General features: G+C 30.4%; 1 long non-coding RNA gene across 1 annotated transcript; it reads left to right on the top strand.

Annotated features, from left to right (window-relative positions):
* Nucleotides 1-4,509: 4,509 nt before the first annotated feature.
* LOC121229700 (uncharacterized) lies at nucleotides 4,510-6,698 on the top strand. The gene is made up of 2 exons (XR_005927610.1): nucleotides 4,510-4,663; nucleotides 4,963-6,698. It is a non-coding gene; the product is annotated as an uncharacterized lncRNA (long non-coding RNA).
* Nucleotides 6,699-7,019: the final 321 nt, after the last annotated feature.

The following is a 7,019-nucleotide window of genomic DNA, read 5'->3' as shown; positions in this document are numbered from 1 at the left end:
TAAAATTTTTAAAAAATTAAATATAAAAAAATCGAAAATCAAACCAAAACCGAATCATAATGACTGATTTAAAAAATTTTAAAAATTCAATTGAACCGATATCATTCCTACTTACGGCCACTCATACCCCACTCAAATTGCTACGTTGATCAAACACCAGGGATCAAACAAAGTAATCCAAGAAAGAACTTTGAATCGAAGCAGTATAAAACCTCTTTACAAGTAGAAAAAAAGACGCCGAGATCTATGATTAAAGTTATGGTAATGATAGACTCCGTCATCCTCTCCAGCAGATGTATTGACAGTCAACGATACGATGGAACTTTAAATATAACCATTTGATTGAAAGCACCAAAACAAACAATAAAGGAGCTGCTGAAAACACATAATGCTCCAAATACTCAACAAAACAGCCTTTTTTACCATCCATACCCTCACTGGAACTCATCTCCATCATGCTGACGATTAGCGCCTGAAAGTCCTTGCTTTGTTTCATGCAACGGTGTTGAAACTGGACTGGATCGGCCAATATATTGGTCTAGACAAAGAGACTAAGGGTGAATTTGGATGGGCGGTGCGTTTAGCTGCGATTAGTGTAAAAATAGCGGTAGCGGTGAGATTAGATATTGTAGCGATATTGTAACGTGATACAAAAAGTAAGTTAAATGCACCGCACCGCAATCAATTGCCCATCCAAACAAACGAAGCCTAAGGGCTAGTTCTCGGTTGAAAGTGCTTTCAAAAAATGTTGTACAAAAATGCTTTGAAAAAGTGTGATTTGTTAATTTTTAATGTTTTTCATTGCTGCAAAAAATTATGATTGAAGGTTAAAAAAATCTTTTTTAGACATGATATGTGATATTTAAACAAGTTAATATAATAATACATGAAGTATATACCTTAAATACCTTTTAAGTAATTAATATAAATTATTTGTAAAATTAATGACTCATAAAATATTTAAAAAACTTAAATATAAATTTAATATAATGATACATAAAATATAAATTAATTTAATTTTTTTATATATCTTTTAAATAGTTAATATAAATAAGGATGTTTTGATCGTTTTCACTTCCAAACGCAAAAGCCAAAAGCACCTAAATCTCAACTTCTGCGTTTGGGTGAAAAAATAATTTTCCATCGCAATTTTGACCTCAAAAGCCCAGTATTCTTCATTGCTCCTATGGTGGAAAATCACTTTTGGAATTTCAAATGCAATAAAGAACGAGACCTAAACTGATCTCTAAGCAGACGTCTTGGAATCAATAAAAAAACCAAAATCAAGATAGAAAAAAAAACAGTTGAACCAATTTATATATATTTTTATTAATTTTATGATTTTTTAATTAATTATTTAATTATAGTTGAACTAGTGGTTGAATCGATGGTTTGATTGATTCAACCACCAATTTGATTTTTAAAACATTGGTTCCATGGTTCTTGAACCAAGAAAAAAGACCTAAAGCTTAAAAAAGATAACTTTTGGAAAAAGATGATAAAAAAAGGAGGAGCAAAAAAGATCAAGCAAGAGAGTCAAAGCCAAAGAAAACAAAAAGGGAAAAGGAAAATGAGATAAAAGAAAGAAAGAAAAGAAAACCCTCCTCTTTCATAGAATTAAAAGGAAGGGAAAGAATCATCATATTGATGCCAACGAAAATTTTAGAAAAAAATTGGAGAGATGAAAATATGTTATCCAAATAATTGATTTGTGGTACCTTTAAAAATCTTATTCAGATGATGTTGGCTCTTTAAATAGCTTGTTCAAAACAAGTGGTAAATTAAAATGTTAGGTGCACTAATAAGACACATTGCATTTTCAAGGGAAGACATAAGTTCCAACTTTGAAGACGACATTATTGAGAAAGATAGCTAAGAATCTCATACATGCACAGTAAAATGAATATGAAGAATGTAAAAAACAAGTGATAACTTAGATAGAAATTTTCCGAATAATTTAGATAGAAATTTTTCTAATAATAACAATAAAGATACCTAATAATATTTTGGAGATTGAATCAAACCAAATCACCTAAGTCAAACCCTTGGATCGTGGACATTTGGATTGGATTGGAACTCTAATTGGTTAGTTGCCAAGAGTCATTATTTGCATTACTTGTTATTATTATATTGTAATCAATTTTTCATTCCTTCTCATTACTACAGAGATGTCAAAACAAAGCGTTGATGCCATGTTCAAGTTAATCGATCAATTGATGAGTACTTTAAGAAGAGATTACAAAATGAAAGTAGGAGTACAAGGAGTACAACTAATCTCTCACATGTTGTGAAATGTTATTGGTGTAGTTCAAAATATCATGAGAGTTTCTAATGTCCAATTAAATATCAAAATAGAGAGAATACGATTGAGCTATCACCTTTTGTGCAATGTTATTAGTGTAGTTCAAAAGATCATAAGGGTTTGTCGAAACCATTTTTAAGTTTTGAAAAACGTGGATCAACTTTAAAAATGTAAATGGAGTCGCCACCAATCTTTTCCAAGGTGAGATTGGGCCACCTTAAAATCAATCGTTTTAATAAAACATCTGGGCCTATTAAAACAATAATTCTTTTTGGTCTGCTAAGTTTGAGAAAATGGGCTCGGGAGTCGGTTACGTACGAGGAAGGATTAGCACCCTCGTAACGCCCAAAAATTGGTACCTATTTGATTAGTTGATGTCTTGATGTCGAAATTTGAAAAGATTTTAGAGTACGATCCTTTTATTTGAAAGAAAATCGAAATTATTCGAATGAAATGTAAAGACCTACCCATGTCGAAGGAGAGAATGCCATACCCAGTAAGTTAGGGTCCAACATTTTAGACCTTCAGGACTAAGTTGGTCTTCGATTCTTAAAATTCATGTATGAAGGTTCGAGAGAAGGATATTCGATCCTCCGGGACTCATGAAAAATTAGAACTCAGTAAGTTAGAGCTCAATCTCTCAGAACTCCCAAATACTGAAGGTTGCCTTGATTTTGGAAATCACTACCCTCAATATAACACGATGCCACACCCAGTAAGTTAGGGTGCAACGTCCCGAATTTCAAGAATAGGTTTTTATTTGAACCTCATACAATTAGATTTAAGAAAGGTACTCAATTATTTAGGTTCAACGAGGAAAATTGGTAGTCAGTAAGTTAGGGCACAATCCTCCCGAGGATCCCAGATATCGAATATTGCCTTTATTTTGAAAACAATCGAGGATAAATCTTTGAATAAAATGAATTTGGGGCGGTTGAAAGTCAACACAAAAAAATGATGACATGCGATATGAAAATAGCAGTATAATAATAAACTTGACATTGTATATATTAATACCTAGAACACAGTAAATATAAGGAAAATCAACAATAATTATAACAATAGTAATAAATATAATAACATAACAAACATAGCAATAAAGATATTAATGATACGAAAATGCATAATAGAAGTGAAAATAATATGTCGAATGATGATGTATATATATAGTGATAATATAAAGTTAAAATAACAATGCTAAATTAGTGAAAGTGAAAAATAATAAATAATAACAATTTAGTATAAAAAATATTCGATAAAAAACTATGGTATATAAAAATAATAAAAATAATATAATAGGTCTATTAATAATTATATTTAAAAAACTTTAGCGAAAAATATATACATATAAAAATTATAAATAATAATAGTAAAACAATAGTAGTAAACGGTAAAAAATAAATAAATAAAATATGATAAATAAAATATAATACGTATAATAAACTATATTTAAAAAAATTATTAACTTTTAATAAAATATATATAAAAAATTTAAAAATAAACAGTACAGAAAAATGATTATTAGTAAAAACGAAAATAATATAACAAATAATGTAATAAGTATAATGACAATTTATACGTAAAATAATTAGTTTTACTTTAAATATATATATACATCTACTAAGCATACAACAAATATATAAATAAATAAATAATATAATAATGTGAAACATAACTCAAATTGATTAAATTAAATGAAAATAAATAAAAAATAATAATGAAAATGATATAATAAGTATAAAAATAATATATAAAAAAATAATATAATAAATAATAGGAAAATCACTAAAATGATAGTAAAAAAATAAAATAGATTAATAATAATACCAAAAAAAATTAATTTTGTGATAAAAGTGTTTGAAATAAAAAAAGGCTTAATTGGAATCAAAACGGGAGTTCTGGGGTAAAACATAAATAAAAGGGGATGGGAGGACCACATTGGAGCGCGCGTGGAACAAGGGGGGCTTAAAAATGTAATTTAACCAAATTCCTGAACTCAGCATTTAATATGGACCAAATTAAAAGCTGCACAAAATTGCTGGGCGAAATTCAAAAACAAAACTGAAGCAGATTTGGGCAGCAAGAAAATGCACGGGGATTTAGTGCGCAAATTGACCCTTTACGGGCAAAATGCGTGGGCCCCTGCTATTAAAAGCTATTGAATGGCATTCTGCCATTTTTTTAAAAACCCATTTTATTTCTTTATTTTTCTATTGTTTTTCAAAAAAAAAAGAGGCAGAATGCTTCTTCTTCCCTGCTCCCTCTCCATTTTTGCTAAGAATTCAACCTAGTTTGCGCCACCCTAGAGGATCATCGGTGCCACGCACCTCCACCCACTGTCGGTTCACGGGTCAAGACCAGGTAAGCCCTCCTTTCTTTCTTTTTACTTAAAATCAGTCTATAAACAAAACAAAAAAAGAAGAAAAAAAAAAGAAATACGAATCAAAAGAAAGTTACAAGAAGAAGAATGAAAAATCACCTTTCAAACCTTAGACCAGATTTTTGATTTACTTCCGATTTTTCTCTATAATTTCTGCTAGTGTACTTATATCATGTGCCAAAAAAAAAGACCCTTTTTACAATGTTTAGAATGGGCTTTATAGCCTAGAAAAATAAATAAAATCTTCTATTGGTTGCTATCTGTTTGCTTCCTGTTACAGATGTTGTTGCGGATATCTCGGAAGCACGAGGCGTGACAAAGAGGGACTGCTGGTAGCGCACGTCTCGGAGATGCGGTGGATGGTGGAGGCACGTACGATGTGGGGATTGGGGTATTGAAGTGAATTTTGTTTTGGTTTTGGGCTGTTTTGGGTTGTAGGATTGGGCTAGTGGTTAATGGGTTTGATTAGTGGGCTAGGCAAAGAAAATTGGTCCAACAGGGTTTATGATGTCCAATTAAATAAGTATGACTTTGTACCTTTTGTTGACTCTTACTCTAGTGGAAAAGAGATTTGTGATGGTGAACTTTGTGAACTGGAGAAAGATGATAGTAAGAATTTTTTCCTTAAATTTATAGAGTTAGATGAGATAGAAACGTCATGTTCTCCTACTGAGATGTATTGTACTAAATTAAATATTCATAATACTTATGAGGGGATATGGGAAGTGAGGAAAAAGAAAAGAGATCATGAGTGATAAAAGTCTACTTGATGGTCCAAATTTGGTGAGTGAAAACCCATATGAGATGACATTGGAGAGTTCTCAAGTGGAAAAACAAAATGAAAAGCAAGAAAATATCCATACAAAAGTGAAGAATGATTATGTTTTAACTAACTCTAACTCAAATTTGTCAAACGGTGTTTTTTTTGTTATAGAATTTCAAGGATCCATTGACAGACTCTCAATTATATTACTCTACGATCGACAAACAATTTACTTGTGGGAAAGAGGTAAGTTGAGCATTGATAATTCTCCACAAGTGCTAGAAGGAAAGAAAAGTAAGGATACACTAGAAAAGTAAGGATACACTAGAAATTAAAATATGTAGGCATACCTTGAATGTTTTTTATAAGTATTCTACTTATTTTATTTTTCCTTACAACATGCTTTCTCATTAGTCAAGTTTCAATAAACCACAGTCTTAAAGTTCAATTAATTTTATGGGTTTATTTAGGTATGTAAAAGTTACTTTCATTGCATTCGATAGATTTATTAAAGAACTTTATGCATTTGATCTTGCAACAAATTTTTTTACCTTAAACTTTAAATATGAATTTTTACATAATAATATTAAACTTCTGGATTTTGATTTTTATGTAAAATTGTTAACTAATCTTTAGAAATTCTTATGGACGACCATGCATATTCAAAGAAAGTTAAAAGTTATTTTTTACTTGAACACTCATGTGCCTAATATTTCTTTGTTCAGTGTTGATAGTTCATTTTTTAAGGAGAGATACTTGATCCATGTTGATTTGGAGAACCAAAATCATATCTTTGATCTTGGAAATAGTTTTGGTGCACAAGAAAACTTAGGTAAGTATTTATTTGCTTTTATTGTTATTAATTCTAATCTCTTTTATTTTTTCTACAGCTAAAGATTCGAGGACGAATTTTCTTGAGGAATGGTAGAATGATACGAATCTCAAGACCCAATTTCACATTCATGGATGTGATGGGCTTACACTACCTCAAGGCCCAACAACAAGGTCAAATGTCAAACAAATCAAACCAAGATTCGATTAAAGCTAGTATATGATAATGAATCTTTTTGAGGAAATAGAGAATGATACATGCACAGAATGAGTGAAATGTATTAAAGTCAATTCAACCAAACTGTCAATTTTCAAGCTGAAAAGATTAGTCAACTTGTGACAAATTTTTAGATGGGATCCAACCATTTTTGGATTAAGATGTCTTCATAATGTTCAAATATCTATTTCTTAGGTTTGAAACACACTTTGAATCACTCGATTTCGAGTTCAGGAACTCAAGTTATGATCATTTTAGTCAAGTTTATTTCTGATCATTTAGAACCCTAAGTAAAATCTGCGACTTTGAAAAACTTACGATTCTTTTCCATACTCATCCTTATCAACCTTTTAGTTAGAAGCATGATGATGAAAATGAAACTGAACATTAATGAAAGCATGGAAATTTTGAAAATGAGTAATTGTAATAGCCCTAATTTGACCCTAGTCGGAAAGTGGTTTCGGGACCACAAAATCGAGTCGTAAAAATAATTAACCGTCATATTCGATGCTTATTATATGTGAAC

Source organism: Gossypium hirsutum, chromosome A05 (genome assembly GCF_007990345.1).
Source record: "Gossypium hirsutum isolate 1008001.06 chromosome A05, Gossypium_hirsutum_v2.1, whole genome shotgun sequence".
NCBI classification, from domain to species: domain Eukaryota; kingdom Viridiplantae; phylum Streptophyta; class Magnoliopsida; order Malvales; family Malvaceae; genus Gossypium; species Gossypium hirsutum.
The sequence above is the reverse complement of the archived record's forward strand: the minus strand, read 5'-3'. Positions and strand labels throughout refer to the sequence as shown.